At 43.2% G+C, this 18,026-nt stretch overlaps 1 protein-coding gene across 1 annotated transcript in view; it reads right to left on the reverse strand.

The window, feature by feature from the left end:
* LOC135113847 (glutamate receptor ionotropic, kainate glr-3-like) overlaps positions 1 to 18,026 on the reverse strand; it is a 47,579-nt gene that overhangs the window by 14,053 nt on the left and 15,500 nt on the right. The window lies entirely within an intron of this gene.

Here is an 18,026-nt window from a genome sequence, read left to right on the forward strand (position 1 = left end):
GAAAGGCTTTGTCAGGACCTGGGGAGGGAGTAAAGTTTACTACGCGGCTAATTACTTAGGTCCTCTGCGGCTGAACTGCCTCAGCCCGCAGTAGCATTTATAACAAACAGAGACACTAACAAAAGACACAAGAAACTGTTACGAAAGCGGAAGAGTGCCCGCGAACACACAGGAGGGTCAGTCACCGCTCACTGTGCACAAAACTAACTCGTACACTTGTACAGCTGAGGAGTCGCTTCCCTGGGTGTAGTGAGTAATTCACTATTACACTCACTGGTAGACTACAACGGATACTCTTACAACTTCGCCTGAGTGACACCTCTGAGAGGTTCCACAGGGTGAGGCAAGCCATCGAACAAACAACTCAAACCCAGCACTCCAGCCTCACCCTTGGCAACACTCTCCACAGTCAGGTGCTTTCTGCGGTGGCTCTGCGCTTCTGCAGTCAGCCCCAGCACACTGACTCAAAAACGAGTCTGACTCTGGTTCGTCAAAATCCTTGCCAGCTGCAGGATAGGCATCTGGGCACTCTGTCCACACTGCGGCCAAAATACAAACACTGCGTTCCTTTTGTGGTGGCCCTACCTTACTGCAGTCGACCCCAGGAGTCACTGATCCCACGGGCACCCGACGCCGGGGTGCTGGCCTCGCCTTAGGGTCAGTAGCAACTGAGTCAGCACTCTCAGCAGCCTCCACATCTGGGACGGCGTCCAGGAAAAGAGCTGCACCCAGATTCTTCCACGTGCCTGGTCATTCCTTAGAAGGAATTCAACACCAGACACCGGCAGGTCCTCCGCTAGTGCCACCCGCGCCTCCGCGGTCACTAGCGGGCATGACAGCATAATTTCAGCCATGGCATAGCTCTCCGCGGCGCCAATTCCCTGGCACCACATAGGCTGACCGGAGGCAATTTGCTTGGTCTGCTGTGCAGACCTCACAGGGGACGATGTGGTAACAACAGATGAGGGGGCGGCCAAAACAGCCTTTCCACTCTCGCGACTAAACACAGCCTCGATCTCATCTCACTCTTGGTCCTGAACCTCGGTGACAATCAAGGCCTCCGACTTCTGGGGCGTCTTGGAAGAAGTGGCGGTCACTAACTTAGGGTATTTGTACTTAAAATGCCCAGTTTTCTTGCAATAGTGACACATGGGCTGCATATTATAACTGGGGGTGCTGTGTTGCATGCTCTCATATTGTCTCCGTCGTGGGGCTGGGTGGAAACATTACCAACAAGGCTAATTACCCCAGACTTGTTAATGGAGCCACTACTATAACGTGGACTCCCGGACAAACTGGCGCCGGCCGCGCCACCAGACACAACATCAACAGCCCCTCCAGACGTACCACCAATCCACCATGGTACAGTCCGGTGCTGCCTCCTTCAAGGTCTTAAACCTCTTCTCATGGAGCAGCGGTACTAACTCCTTCTCTCCCACATTAATGAACTGTTCCATTACCGTGAGTTCCTTTAACTCATGGTAAGAGGTGACGTGCTCGCTAACAATCCACTTTTGTAATGTCTCCTCCAGATACTGAGCACATTCTAAATAGCAGTCACTGGGCCTTTTCTTACCTCCACAGAATTGCAGCCTTTACGCCTCCCGCCACAGCTCATATGCTCTGAGGATGTCAACCTTAAAATCCTCGTAATCCTCCAAGTCTTGAACTGACATCCTGTCATAAACTTCCAATGTCTTGTTCTTCAACATATTAGCAACAAGGCCGTCTCTCCTGAGGCCAATCAAATTCTGAGGCTTTCTTCTCAAATTTCCTAAACCACTTCATCACCTTTTTTTTCCAATCAAACTCTGGTATCAATTTCAAACTCCTCACCATCTGTCTTTCCACTGTATCTTCCTTAACTCCTCTCCTCAAGCCATGAGGTGAATTAACTTCAATTCGAGTCTTCTCCAACTCAAATGGCCAATTCTTTTCAGCTTCTTTCTTCTCCTTTTCAGCCTCAAGGATCTTTATTTCTTTTCCATACATCCTCGCCTTCTCCTTCTCCTTTTCAGCTTCAAGAAAACTTACCTTCTCCTCGGCTTCAAAACTCTAGGCTTCTCTAGCCTCTTCATTCTTCAACCTCCTTTCCTTCGTTTCAGCTTCCAATGGGAGCCTTCTAAATTATCTCTCCTCCTTCTCTCTAGACTCCTCCATCTCCATTCTTCTAATTTCCAATTTGAATCTCATCTCCTCAGACATGCTTTCGGATTGGGAGAAGCCACCAACGCTACAAGCAGGGCTAACACGTCCGTGGACGCTATGTGTGGGACTAAGTGTCCTCACACCAAATTTGGTCAAAGCAAAGGCAGGGGACTCAGGTCGTGAGTCATCCCTACTACCAACCCTGTCCTCCATGTTTTACTATAAACGTGGGCATATACAAAACGAGGAAACGAACAACCAACAACAAACCGTCTTTTCCACGTGGCGTTGAAGCTCCCATTAATCCTGGCAAGGTCGCCTATTTCTGTTACGACCACAATTCCCAACCCCTTCACAAAGCTGCCACACCTATTGTAGATTCAGAGCCACTTCCTACATGAACTCAGTGCATGGTTCAAAAACGGGTGTACTGGGTTCCTTGTGACTCCTGCACCCTTTTCATGACAGTCGTAACTCCAGGTCACACTAAGTTGAAGTCACCGGACTGTTTTACTGACCCACAAAGGAGGTGCTCCAAACAGCACTTAACACCCACAGCTGCAGAAGAATCGATAACCACGTCTAGGAGAAACAGTTAACATACAGCAACACATATATACCAGGAGGAGGCAGTAGACACCTGCCGAAACGATAATTACTCCCAGTGAGGTCTAAAGCACTGTTCAGGGGGTGCTGTGAACTTATCATTAAACCCAGCTGTGACCTCACTGAACGTTTCCCTTTGTGTCTCACAACACAAGGGGGTAGTCACAGCCTGCCCTCTAAAGACAACTCTCTTCCTCCACACAAAACTACAAGCACCTAATAACACACACACCCTTCACTCAAAAAATTTTAAAATCATGGCGACTCCTACACCAGCCTCGGAGTCCCCATCTGGGGAGGGGACCATAAATGTCCCCAGGTCGGACTGCCTTTCCGTCGACGACCGTAAGTGTCTTGACACCCCCCTCAACTTTTTCTTCATTAACTTCTGCAACATTCGCGGTCTAAGATCTAATTTTCAATCTGTAGAACACCACCTCTCCTCTTCTAAACCTCATCTTCTTTTCCTCACTGAAACTCAGGTGTCTGAGGCAACTGACAGTAGCCCCTTTTCTGTTTCCTCCTACTTTCTCTATCCTCATTTTCGATCCAAAGCTGGATGCTGCGTTTATGTGCGCAATGACTTAACCTGCTCTCGTGCCCACGCTCTTGAATCTTCCGAGTTTTCCACCATCTGGCTTCGACTACAGAGTCATTCTCATACTAAATTTATCTGTGCTGTATACCTCTCTCCTAACTCCTCTGACTATAAGAAATTCTTTGACTACTTAACTTCCAAAGTGGAGCACATTCTGACCCTCTTCCCTTTTGCAGAGATCTCCATTCTTGGAGACTTCAATGTTCACCACCAGCTTTGGCTTTCCTCTCCCTTCACTGACCATCCTGGTGAACTAGCCTACAACTTTGCTATCCTCCATGACCTAGAGCAATTGGTGCAACACCCTACTCGTATTCCTGACCGTCTTGGAGATACGCCCAACATTCTTGACCTTTTCCTGACCTCTAATCCTTCTGCTTATGCTGTCACCCTTTCTTCTCCGTTGGGCTCCTCCGATCACAATCTCATATCTTTATCTTGTCCTATCACTCCAATCCCTCCTCAGGATCCCCCTAAGCGAAGGTGCCTCTGGCGTTTTGCCTCTGCTAGTTGGGGGGACCTGAGGCGGTATTTTGCTGATTTTCTTTGGAATGACTACTGCTTCCGTGTCAGAGACCCGTCTTTGTGTGCTGAGCGCATAACAGAGGTGATAGTGTCTGGCATGGAGGCGTACATTCCTCACTCTTTTTCTCGTCCTAAACCTTCTAAACCTTGGTTTAACACAGCTTGTTCTCGTGCTATACATGATAGAGAGGTGGCCCACAAAAGGTACTTAAGCCTTCCTTCACCAGAATCTCATGCACTTTATATTTCTGCCCGGAACCATGCCAAGTCTGTTCTCCAACTAGCCAAAAACTCCTTCATTAACAGAAAATGTCAAAACCTTTCAAGATCTAACTCCCCTCGTGATTTCTGGCATCTAGCCAAAAATATCTCCAATAACTTTGCTTCTTCTTCTTTCCCTCCTCTACTTCAACCAGATGGCACCACTGCTATCACATCTATTTCTAAAGCTGAACTCTTTGCTCAAACCTTTGCTAAAAACTCTACCTTGGATGATTCAGGGTTTGTTCCTCCCTCTCCTCCACCCTCTGACTACTTCATGCCTCGTATTAAAATTCTTCGTAATGATGTTTTCCATGCCCTCGCTGGCCTAAACCCTCAGAAGGCTTATGGACCTGATGGGGTCCCTCCTATTGTTCTCCGAAACTGTGCCTCCATGCTTGCACCTTGCCTAGTCAAACTCTTTCAGCTCTGTCTGTCAACATCTACCTTTCCTTCTTGCTGGAAGTTTGCCTACATTCAACCTGTTCCTAAAAAGGGTGACCGCTCTAATCCCTCAAACTACCGTCCTATTGCTTTAATTTCCTGCTTATCTAAAGTTTTTGAATCTATCCTCAACAGGAAGATTCTTAAACATCTATCACTTCACAACCTTCTATCTGATCGCCAGTATGGGTTCCGTCAAGGACGCTCTACTGGTGATCTTCTGGCTTTCCTTACTGAGTCTTGGTCATCCTCTTTTAGAGACTTTGGTGAAACTTTTGCTGTTGCCTTGGACATATCAAAAGCCTTTGATAGAGTCTGGCACAAAGCTTTGATTTCCAAACTACCCTCCTACGGTTTCTATCCTTCTCTCTGTAACTTCATCTCAAGTTTCCTTTCTGACCGTTCTATTGCTGCTGTGGTAGACGGTCACTGTTCTTCTCCTAAATCTATTAACTGTGGTGTTCCTCAGGGTTCTGTCCTGTCACCCACTCTCTTCTTATTATTCATTAATGATCTTCTAAACCAAACTTCTTGTCCTATCCACTCCTATGCTGATGATACCACCCTGCACTTTTCCACGTCTTTTCATAGACGTCCAACCCTTCAGGAGGTAAACATATCACGCAGGGAAGCCACAGAACGCCTGACTTCTGATCTTTCTAAAATTTCTGATTGGGGCAGAGCAAACTTGGTATTGTTCAATGCCTCAAAAACTCAATTCCTCCATCTATCAACTCGACACAATCTTCCAGACAACTATCCCCTCTTCTTCAATGACACTCAACTGTCCCCCTCTTCTACACTGAACATCCTCGGTCTGTCCTTTACTTATAATCTGAACTGGAAACTTCACATCTCATCTCTAGCTAAAACGGCTTCTATGAAGTTAGGTGTTCTGAGACGTCTCCGCCAGTTTTTCTCACCCCCCCAGCTGCTAACTCTGTACAAGGGCCTTATCCGTCCATGTATGGAGTATGCTTCACATGTCTGGGGGGGTTCCACTCATACTGCTGTTCTAGACAGGGTGGAATCAAAAGCTTTTCGTCTCATCAACTCCTCTCCTCTAACTGACTGTCTTCAGCCTCTCTCTCACCGCCGCAATGTTGCATCTCTTGCTGTCTTCTACCGCTATTTTCATGCTAACTGCTCTTCTGATCTTGCTAACTGCATGCCTCCCCTCCTTCCGCGGCCTCGCTGCACAAGACTTTCTTCTTTCTCTCACTCCTATTCTGTCCACCTCTCTAACGCAAGAGTTAACCAGTATTCTCAATCATTCATCCCTTTCTCTGGTAAACTCTGGAACTCCTTGCCTGCTTCTGTATTTCCACCTTCCTATGACTTGAATTCCTTCAAGAGGGAGGTTTCAAGACACTTATCCACCAATTTTTGACCACTGCTTTGACCCTTTTAGGGACTGGCATTTCAGTGGGCATTTTTTTTATTAGATTTTTGTTGCCCTTTGCCAGTATCCTTCCTACATAAAAAAAAAAAAAAAAAAAAAAAATATAGTCGAGGTATAATACCTCGTTGGGGTTCTACCGAACCGTAACAATCCTCCCACTGTCCAACAGAGGCTAAAACAGTGTTATAGCCTCAAGTATTATTTACTGCCTCCTGGGCAACAGGCTTTGTCAGGACCTGGGGAGAGAGTAAAGTTTACTATGCGGCTAATTACTCAGGTCCTCTGCAGCTGAGCTGCCTCAGCCAGAAGCAGCATTTAAAACAAATCAACACTAATAAAAGACACAAGAAACTATTACAAAACTGAAGAGTGCCCACGAATACACAGGAGGGTCAGTCACCGCTCATTGTACACAAAACTCAACTTGTACATTTGTATAGCCGAAGAGTCCCTTCCCTGGGTGTAGTATGTAATTCACTACTACACTTACTGGCAGACTCCTATGGAGACTCCTATTCTATATATATATGGTCCTGGGCGTATGGCTGATAATGACTCACTTTTTTCCCCTTAAGGCAACTGACCCGGCTACTTAGTAACCCGCCTAAGTCAACGGTAAGTGCTAGAGCACGTCTCAGTACGTCTGCGCCTTCCAGCCACTGTATATCGTCTGGCATGGGAAAGTCCTCCATCCACCTTTCTGTGCTGCTGCTACACTCGCCCATACATTCTCCTTCCCCAATTAATTTACCTTATTTCCCTCTGTTTAGTCAGTTTGAATATTGCATAGTTTGCAGCAGGAGTTGCTTAAAAGTAAAGTGTTTTATTCAAGTAGAGACAGCGCGAGGAGTGGGTGTGGGCGCGTGTCTGTATGTGTGTGTGTGTCGCATCCCTCCCACTTTTTCCCCCTTCCAGCAACAGCGGGGGAAAGGTGGTTGGAGGACTTTCCCAAGCCAGTCGATACCCAGTCGTTGGAAGGAGCAGACTTACTGAGACATGCTGTAGCACTTACCGTTGACTAAGGCCACCACAACATTATTCCCCATTTTTCTTTTCGCCTATTCGTCCGATTTTCCTAGTCTATCATAACTAGGACGGTGCCTTCTAACAAAGGACTTTCATTTGGCATTTGGGAACCGTTATCCCATACGCATGCCCTTCCTACACTTGGACCGTGCCCAGGATTCGAAACAATGTACCTCAGAGCCCCTCGAGCCATAAAGCGCTCGTATTCCCACTGTACCACGGCGCCCCACAAGTTATTCTTTATGTGAAATTTCTTATTAAGCTTCCGCTACGAACACTGCTCCCCTGCTTTACACTGACTAATATCTGAAACCCCAGAGTACCTTACTGTAATGTGATGTGAGACACACAGTGTCTAACAATGCCATAACAAAGTTTAAGGAAATAAAATAAATAAAATGAATTATATAAAATAAATTTTATATAATTAATTATATAAAATACTTATAATATTCGATTCCTCACGATTTCTACTGATATTTATTTGTATTAAGAATATCGATATTTTGGTACTGATACACCCATTCTTAGCAGGTGAAAAAGTTGGACCGAATAGGACATTTTCGGCGACGACTCATAAATATCTGCTGCGAGGAAGAAGCTGCGACTGGAGGTTTCAAAATTGATGTAGTGAACTGCTCTACATTGCTCGTCAGTGACACCTCGCTATAGGTACTGCCTTGTCGTGGTGGGGTGATTTTTGTGTCCTTATGACCTGGTGAGAGAGGATAGAGGGGCCTTCGGCCCCTGCTCGGCTCTGGATAGGGGAAGAGGGATATCCATGCCAGCAGGGCACCAGTGAGGGACCACACAACATGGTTCCTGGAGTTAGGCTTCCAGTACGGGCCAACCTACGGTACCGCCCGCCAGGAGGGCCACGTTTTGAGGTTGTCCTGTGTTAGATGGTTGGTTGCCAGGGTTGGGATGCGTTGTGGGGGTGGGTGGGTTCTTAACTCCATCGTTAATAAGCTCTCAAACCCTGAGGGGCCAATTTTTTAAACGAGTGGCCACATGGGAATGAGGTAACTCGCTCGCAGCGGCCAGCACTAGGTCCCTTCAGTCCCAGCAAGCGGTTGCCTTTATCCCCTGGAGTATTTTCTTCCTTATAATATCCTAATGGGTAAACAAAAATTCCTCTGGTCCTCGAGGGGCAGTCGACCATGCCCTAGAGGATAGGTTTTTTTTTTATTTCTGAGGTTTTTAGCATCCTGTGATTCTGGGACAAATCAGTATATTTCCCGGGATCCCAGGATATTCTGTATCACATAATATTTATTCGAACTAATGATAATTCTACATACGTCATTATAGTAGTGCATAAATTACACTATGTAACATGTTTTTTTCTTCGACAAGCAAGTGATATTTTCCAACTCTTTTTATTGCTAAACAAAGGAAAATGTCCATTATTCGAACTTAGTGGCTTTTAGAATTTTTTTTTTTCCCAAATAGCTCAGTTTCACCATTTTATGCATATGCTGTCATAGAGAACTTCTTTGCTCTTGTCTTGATGAATTGACCACATATGTAGCAGAATGCATCTGGAAAATTATCTGAAGAATGCCATTTCACCTCTTGTGATGTGTCTTCTCAGGCAACCAAAGCAGAAGTGATTGGTGATCTGCAAGCCACTACTTTTATATTGTCAAGCAGTACCCTAGAATATTATTATTCTTTCTAGAATGTGTTCCAGAATGTTCTCAATCTTTCTATAATATTAGAATACTGTGAATCATTCTAGAAAATTCTTGTAGAATTTAGAAGATTCTTGATACTTGTACATATTTCTACCGTATTCTAGAAAGTTTTAGAATATTCTGGAAATGTTTACAATGAATACAATGTTGTAAAACGTTCTAGAAACCTCTAAAAGCGTCTGGTAGAACATTCAAGGAGATTTGAGATTTTTTAAATTTAAGCAAAATCTTCTAATTATGAGAAACTTCTTGCTAGATCTGGTCAGTTCGGGAATGATCTCATTAAAATAAAGAATCTTTAGAACATTTTATATTTTTTTTCTTTCATTGTTTTAACTTATTTTAAAATCAATTAAATAAGGAATTGAAATTTTGCAAGTCTTTACCTGACATGAAAACCAATAGTAACCTATACTATAATGAAATAAGGCAAAAAAGTTCATTGTTCTAACCCCAAAAGCAAAGTTTTTGGATTAAAATAGCTTTCCTTTTATTTTATTTAGAAGAAAATAAATGGAAAATTATGGTTTGGGGCCAAGAACAAAACAAAAGTGAAATTTTGTTACAGTCTAATAAGACGTACAATGATCGTTGTTAAATGTGTGGTTGTAAGGAGAAGAAATGATAGTTATGTGTTATAGACGAGGAATATTGCTGTACTGACTAGTTGAACGAAAACAAATTAGAGTAAGAATATCATGTTTTTGCACGAAAACAATTTAAAATAAGAATATTATGTTGTAAGTTGATTTTAATTAGTTGAGTGAAATTGACTTACGAATTATGACTTATGAATTATGAGTGACTTATGAATTCATATTTTTTTTTTTTTATGTAGGAAGGACACTGGCCAAGGGCAACAAAAATCCAATAAAAAAAAAAAAAGCCCACTGAAATGCCAGTCCCATAAAAGGGTCAAAGCAGTGGTCAAAAACTAATGAATAAGTGTCTTGAAACCTCCCTCTTGAAGGAATTCAAGTCATAGGAAGGTGGAAATACAGAAGCAGGCAAGGAGTTCCAGAGTTTACCAGAAAAAAGGGATGAATGATTGAGAGTACTGGTTAACTCTTGCGTTAGCAAGGTGTACAGAATAGGGGTGAGAGAAAGAAGAAACTCTTGTGCAGCGAGGCCGCGGGAGGAGGGGAGCCATGCAGTTAACAAGATCAGAAGAGCAGTTAGCATGAAAAAAGCGGTAGAACACAGCTAGAGATGCAACATTGCGGCGGTGAAAGAGAGGCTGAAGACAGTCAGTTAGAGGAGAGGAGTTGATGAGACGAAAAGCTTTTGATTCCACCCTGTCTAGAAGAGCAGTATGAGTGGAACCCCCCCCAGACATGTGAAGCATACTCCATACATGGACGGATAAGGCACTTCTATAGAGTTACCAGCTGAAGGGGGTGAACGTCTTAGAACACCTAACTTCATAGAAGCTGTTTTAGCTAGAGATGAGATGTGAAGTTTCCAGTTGAGATTATAAGTAAAGGACAGACCAAGGATGTTCAGTGTAGAAGAGGGGGACAGTTGAGTGTCATTGAAGAAGAGGGGATAGTTGTCTGGAAGGTTGTGTCGAGTTGATAGATGGAGGAATTGAGTCTTTGAGGCATTGAACAATACCAAGTTTGCTCTGCCCCAATCAGAAATTTTAGAAAGATCAGAAGGCAAGGGTTCTGTGGCTTCCCTGCGTGAAATGTTTACCTCCTGAAGGGTTGGACGTCTATGAAAAGACGTGGAAATGTGCAGGGTGGTATCATCAACGTAGGAGTGGATAGGACAAGAAGTTTGGTTTAGATCATTAATGAATAATAAGAAGAGAGTGGGTGACAGGACTGAACGTTGAGGAACACCGCTGTTAATAGATTTAGGAGAAGAACAGTAACCGTCTACCGCAGCAGCAATAGAACGGTCAGAAAGGAAACTTGAGATGAAGTTACAGAGAGAAGGATAGAAACCGTAGGTGGGTAGTTTGGAAATGAAAGTTTTGTGCCAGACTCTATCAAAAGCTTTTGATATGTCCAAGGCAACAGCAAAAGTTTCACAAAAATCTCTAAAAGAGGATGACCAAGGCTCAGTAAGGAAAGCCAGAAGATCACTAGTACAGCGGCCTTGACGGAACCCATACTGGCTATCAGATAGAAGGTTGTGAAGTGATAGATGTTTAAGAATCTTCCTGTTGAGGATAGATTCAAAAACTTTAGATAGGCAGGAAATTAAAGCAATATGACGGTAGTTTGAGGTATTAGAACGGTCACCCTTTTTAGAAACAGGTTGAATGTAGACAAATTTCCAGCAAGAAGGAAAGGTAGATGTTGACAGACAGAGCTGAAAGAGTTTGACTAGGCAAGGTGCAAGCACGGAGGCACAGTTTCGGAGAACAATAGGGAGGACCCCATCAGGTCCATAAGCCTTCTGTGGGTTTAGGCCAGCGAGGGCATGGAAAACATCATTGCGAAGAATTTTAATAGGTGGCATGAAGTAGTCAGAGGATAGAGGAGAGGGAAGGGTTTTTAGCAAAGGTTTGAGCGAAGAGTTCAGCTTTAGAAACAGATGTGATAGCAGTGGTGCCATCTGGTTGAAACAGAGGAGGGAAAGATGAAACAAAGTTATTGGATATACTTTTGGCTAGATCCCAGAAGTCACGAGGGGAGTTAAATATTGAAAGGTTTTGACACTTTCTGTTAATGTAGGAGTTTTTGGCTAGTTGGAGAACAGACTTGGCATTGTTCCGGGCAGATGAGATTCTGGTGATGGAAGGCTTAAGTACCTTTTGTGGGCCACCTTTCTATCATGTATAGCACGAGAACAAGCTGTGTTAAACCAAGGTTTATAAGGTTTAGGACGAAAAAATGAGTGAGGAATGTACGCCTCCATGCCAGACACTCTCACCTCTGTTATGCACTCAGCACACAAAGACGGGTCTCTGACACGGAACCAGTAGTCATTCCAAGGAAAATCTGCATAATACCTCCTTAGGCCCCCCCAACTAGCAAAGGCAAAACGCCAGAGGCACCTTCGCTTAGGGGGATCCTGAGAAGGGATTGGAGCGATAGGACAAGATACAGATTGTGATCGGAGGAGCCTAACGGAGAAGAAAGGGTGACAACATAAGCACAAGGATTAGAGGTCAGGAAAAGGTCAAGAATGTTTGGCGTATCTCCAAGACGGTCAGGAATACGAGTGGGGTGTTGCACTAATTGCTCTAGTTCGTGGAGGATAGCAAAGTTGCAGGCTAGTTCACCAGGATGGTCAGTGAAGGGAGAGGAAAGCCAAAGCTGGTGGTGAACATTGAGCTAACGAGAAAATTATGGGAAAATACTTTTGATGATTATTTTGTTTATGTATAAATATGTGAGATAGTCAGAGTAAAATATCCAAGGACCATGAAACTCATATAGTTCAGGATTTAAGGCGGAAGTTAGAGGGGAACGGAAGTAATATGATTTTAGCCACTTTGTAAATATTAGTGATAGAGTGAGATTGACCCACGGCAGGGAATACTGGTTCTTCATATATTTGGGAGTTGGTACTCTCGTACAGATGACAGGAGAAGAAAGATAAGGGTGAGAATGATTTTATTAGATCTTGGGAACCTTAGTTGCCTGGAAAAATAGTTGTCAACCACGTGAAAGGGTAAATTAAGTCAGCCATGTGAAAGTGAAGTTAAATAAAGATTAATTACTGGTATCATAGTTTCGTAAACACAATTAAAAAATATTATAGATAATTGAGCAAAGGAAAAGGATTACTTAATGGACATATCGATGTTCACTGAGGAACCATAGGTATCAAGAAGGATATGATCATGATCAATATTATAAGAGTTAGCGAGTGAGTCTTATCCTGCGGAACAGTATAGTAAGTGTATACATATTAATCAGTAATAACGAAAGGGAGGGAATGAATTGTTGAGTCAGTTCTGAAATGAAGTGGATTTTAAGAGAACAGAATATTGATGGAATTTCATGTTATTCATTTGATGTATAAGGAGTAATTTATTAGATGATATATGATGATGATATGTACGATGAATAATGGCATATGTACGAAAATATGTAGGGAGAATAAGGAGAACTGTATGAGGAGAATTGTATGAAAGTGAGTTATGTTATGAGATAAGAAATTTCTTGGTATGTTGAAAATTATACAATTGAGCCCGAGAATAAAATGTGTACACATACATTATGTGATATGAAGGCGTAGTAAACTGTATAATGATTAAGTCATCTCATCAATGAAGGCGGCATGAAATTAATAAGTTACCAACGAAGGTAGTTAATTTAAATAATTGCTACAGATCATTCTTAAGGAAATATTATAAAGGGAGACAATTATAGCATAGAAGGATATTGTAGCTTATTGGTGGTACTCGCCCAGTAATTAGTAGAAGAGTTGCCCCTGTTAATGAAGTAATCAGTATTCATCTAGCTCCCCTTAGTTTAATCAGTATAATTTTTTTTAAGTAAAGTGTTTTATTTAAGTAAAGACCGCGCGGGGAGCGGTGTATGGGTGGGTGTCTTTATGTGTGTGTATGTCGCACCCCTCTCCCTCCTTGTATCCCTTCCCCTTTGCAGTAAAGGGAGAGACGCGTTTTCCACAGTCACTAGGAAGCATCTTGAAAAAAGCAGACGTACTGAGCCGTGCTCTAATTATTGATGGACACTGGGGCTGGATACTAGTTAGTCAGGTCAGTTGCCTTAAGGGGATAAGTGAGTCACTACCGGCCATATGCCCCGGTCTATTTATATACAGTAAGAGTCCCCATAGTAGTCTGCCAATAAGGGTAGTTGTGTATCACACACACTATACCCAGGGAAGTGACTCCTCAGCTGTGTCAGGGTGCAAGCCGAGCTTACACAGTAAGCAGTGAATGACCCTCCTGCGTTGTTGCGGGCATTCGTCTGTAGTAGTTTCTCGTATCTTTTGTGAGTAAACTTGTTGTATCTTAAATGCTGCCTCTGGCTGATTCAGTTCAGCTACAGAGGACCTAAATAATTAGCTGCATAGTGAAGTTTACTCCGTCCTCAGGTCCTGACAAGGCCTGCAGTCCAAGGTAAACAGTAAACGAGACTCCTGGGCTCGATGTTATAACACACTGTTGGGCAGTGGGAGGACTGTTACGGAGGTCGGAAGTCCAACAGGGTATTATAACTTCATCATATATATATTATTTAATGTTAATTGTTGTGGATTCTTCCGCAGCTGTAGGTGTTAAGTGTTGTCTGGAGTATTTCCCTTCTCTGTGGGCCGGTAAAACAGTCTGACTACCTCAGTTCAGTGTGATCCCTGGTTACAACTGCTGGGAAAAGGGTGCAGGAGTCACAAGGAACCCTGTACACCCGTATTTGACTCCTGCACTGAGTCCACATAGGAAGTGGCTCAGGGAAGCTAGTCCAGGTGTGGCAGCTTTATAAAGAGGCTGGGAATTGTGGCCATAACAGGAATTGGAGACCTTGCCAGGATAGGTGGAAGCTTCATCGCCAAGTGGGGAGGATAGTTTGTTGTTTGTTTCATTGTCTTGTGTATGCTCACATTTAGTGTAAACCATGGAGGGCAAAGCTAGTAGCAAGGGTGATTCACGACAAGAGTCCCGTGCCTCTGCCGGGAACGGCAGTGTAGATTTAACCCAATTTAGTTTGAGGACAGCTAGTCCCACACACAGCGTCCAGGGACGTATTAGCCCTGCCCTCAGCGTTGGTGGCTTCTCCCAAACTGAAGGTATGTCTGAGGATATGAAATTTAAATTGGAAATGAGGAGAAAGGAATTAGAAGCTGAGGAAAGGATATTGAAGACTGAGAAGCTAAGAGGCTTGAGGCCGAGGAGAAGACCCGATTACTTAAGCAGGAGAAAGATATGAAGTTACTTGAAGCCAAGAAGGAGGCGAAAATGTATGAGAGGGATGAAGCTGAGAAGAATAGGATGCCTGAGTTTGAGAAGACTCGGATTTAAGTCAGTTCACCGCATGACTTGAGGAGAGGAGTTAAGAAGGATACAGCAGAAAGCCAGATGGTGAGGAGTTTTAAGCTAATTCCTGAGTTTGATGAAAGGAAGGTGACAGAGTGGTTTAGAAGACAGGGTGGTTTAGAATTAGGGCGAGTCGGACATGTAGGTGACAAGTCTCCATCCAGCCCACGATGGAGACTGTCTGGAAGCATGCAACACAACACTCTCAGGTACAGTATGCAACACATGTGTTATTATTGCAAGAACACTAGTCATTTTAAGTACAATTGCCCTAAGTTAGTGTCTGCCACTGCTTCCAAGACGCCCTGGAAGCCAGTGGCCTTGATTGTCCTTACTTTTCCTAATTTCGAGAAAGATTTCATCTTATGCACTGACACTTAGGCTTTGGAATCGGTGCTGTTCTCATGCAAAAGGATTCACTTGGTAAAGATCGCGTATTAGCGTATGCTAGCAGATTTCTCAATAAGGCAGAGCAAAATTATGACGTCACGAAACGTGAAAGTCTGGCTGTGATCTGGGCGTTACGTCATTTTCGTGAACGCATATTAAGCTATAAAATTCATGTCCAAACTTACCATTATGCTATGAAAGAGACCTTCAAAGACAACAACTTCACAGGTCAGTTTGCTCGCTGGCAGCTCACGATTCAAGAAATCAATCCTACATTTTCATCCATTCCCGTTAAGGCAAACTCAGTGGCCGATGCACTTTCACGCAGTGTTGCTGCTATCTCAGCCATTACAGAGAATCCTGCCATGCAGACCATAGATGAAATAAAGAAACATCAACATTCAGACTCGTTCTGTTCTAATGTTACATATAACTTGAATCTGGTGACGAGACAAGGGAGTGCTGATACGTTTTTCATACAAGACGGTCTCTTGTATAAGTCGAGTGATATCTCTACTGACAATTCTAATGAGCGTTTATCCCAGCTCGTGATACCTCAGTCGTTAGTGAGTATCATCCTTCACCATGTTCACGACTCACCCCACGCAGGATACACAGGTCGAGACAAATGCCTCGCTGAAGCAAAACGACCATATTTCTGGCCGACTATGAGGAAAGATATCTTTCAGCATTGTGCGCTCTGCTCTCAGTGTGCTTCACACCGTCCATCACTCGCTCACGACAGTACCTCACTTCCTTACTCCATCGCTTAAACTCCTTGGGATTCTATCTGTTGATTTGCCCAAACTTTCACTTATAGAGAACAGTTATCAGTGTCTTTTAGTTTGCGAGGATAGTTTCACTCATCTCATCATTTTCGTTGCTCTCAAGGACAAAACTACAAATACTGTTTGTCGCTCGATCATTGACAACATAATTTGTCTTATGAGTCTCCTCGTGTCATGTTAAGTGACAATGGGGCTCAATTAAAAAACGCTGTCTTAAAGGAGATTTATGAAGAATTTCATATCAAGAAATGTAACATTGTTCTTCACTCGCCCAGTTCAAACGGCAAAGTAGAGCGTTGTAATAAACGTATTCTTGACTTTCTCCGTTACACAACTGAAAGAAAGCACTCATGGGACGAATGGCTTCCTCAGCTAGCATACTCTCTAAACTCAGCGATTTATTCTACTATCAACGAGTCTTCCCATTTCGTGCTACTTGGTGCCGAGAAGCGCCTCCCATATGATTTTTTTTTTTTCACAGCGCGCCTCGTCCTGTCTACAACATGGATGATTACATCAAATATCATCACCACGATTTTCATTACACTTATAAGATCACTGCATTGCAAACCGAGATGCTGCGGAAACATCGTAGAGCAACAGATTCTTCTAAGTCGGTGATATCGTTTTCACCAGAGTTCAAGATCGCAATTCTCAATTAGATCCATTGTTGACTGGGCCACATCGTGTAATCGAATCTCTCCATGGACACAAAGTAGAAATTCTATGTCTCAAAACCTTAGTTGAAAAAAATCTTCCATGTCGATCATTTGAAGCGTGTGAACAAAGGGTTCGATGATGAGTGTGCACATCAGGTAACACTTCATTTTGATTCAATTGATCCTCACAGTTACTTAAGCTTATCCACACACACACACACACACACACACACACACACACACACACACACACACACACACACACACACACACACACACACACACACACACCTTACAGACTGAAAATTCGTTCTCACTCTAAAGTTTAATCATCCAGTGTCAATATCCTGTATATATGTGAATATCTTTCTTACTTATATGTGTTGTATATGTAATGTATTATATCATCATGTTTGTATATTATTATTTAGGTTATTGTTCCTCTGCTCTTTCTCTGATGTCACGTATTATCTCTTCATTGCGCATACCTTATTGTTCTCTTTTTTGTTATGTTCAAATGCGAGGACGCATTTTTCGTGGAAGAAGGCACTGTATCAGTCGCATCAGTCACAACAATTATTATTATATATATTCACCATTCATATATTTCATACCACTTGCCCACGTGGCCAGCCTCAGTCTATTTTAATCTTTTCTCCTCCCTATCGCGCTCCTGTCGTCCTCCCTGGTCATTGGCCAGAATAACGACCTCTACCATTGGTCCCTTCACCCCATTTAGAGACAGTTCATTAATCAATTCCTCATCTCAGATCCTGTATCTTGATCCGTTTCTTCTCACATAAACAGAAAGAGATCGGACACAGTTGAAGTCGAACTCATATCGATCCAGAGTTCATATCAGTCAGACAGAGAGTCAGTCAAAAGAGAGGGCACATCTGTATCGTCACATCCGTCACAGACTGTCTCGGTATCACGCGTGTACATCCTGTTCATCATTAAATCGAGAAGAGCTTATAACTTCGTGTTCTTTTATTCGCACAATCTACCATAATCCAACCCACTACCCACGACCTCCACGCTGCCAACAATATCCAGCTACTATCAGGTCCTCTATACCAAGAATCTCATTAATACAGTGGTGACCAAAAACTCATCGATACAGCGGTGGCAAACAATCTAGCTAAGACAGTAGTGGCAATGGAGTGGCAAGAATCTTAACAGAAACACCCTCTTACATGAAAATATGAACTGGTGTCTCTCATAGCCACCTTTCACACCGATTTGCTTAAAAAGCATTGCTTCTGTAAGATTACGTACAATTATAACTAGCATAATTTCATTCATTATATATTCGTAACATTTCTAGAGGTGTGAGAACTATCTCACCTTATTACTCACCCAAATGTCTCCCAGCTAACACATAATCACTGAAAGCATCGCCAAATATAAATATAAATAACTGATAACTTAGCTATGGTTCGAGCTATGGTTCGAGGAGTGGTGGTGAGTTGGAGTCACTGGTGTTCCAAAGCCAGTGGCGGCCGTGTTTTAGTAAGTAAGAC

The sequence above is a fragment of the Scylla paramamosain genome, chromosome 26 (genome assembly GCF_035594125.1).
Source record: "Scylla paramamosain isolate STU-SP2022 chromosome 26, ASM3559412v1, whole genome shotgun sequence".
Lineage (NCBI taxonomy): Eukaryota > Metazoa > Arthropoda > Malacostraca > Decapoda > Portunidae > Scylla > Scylla paramamosain.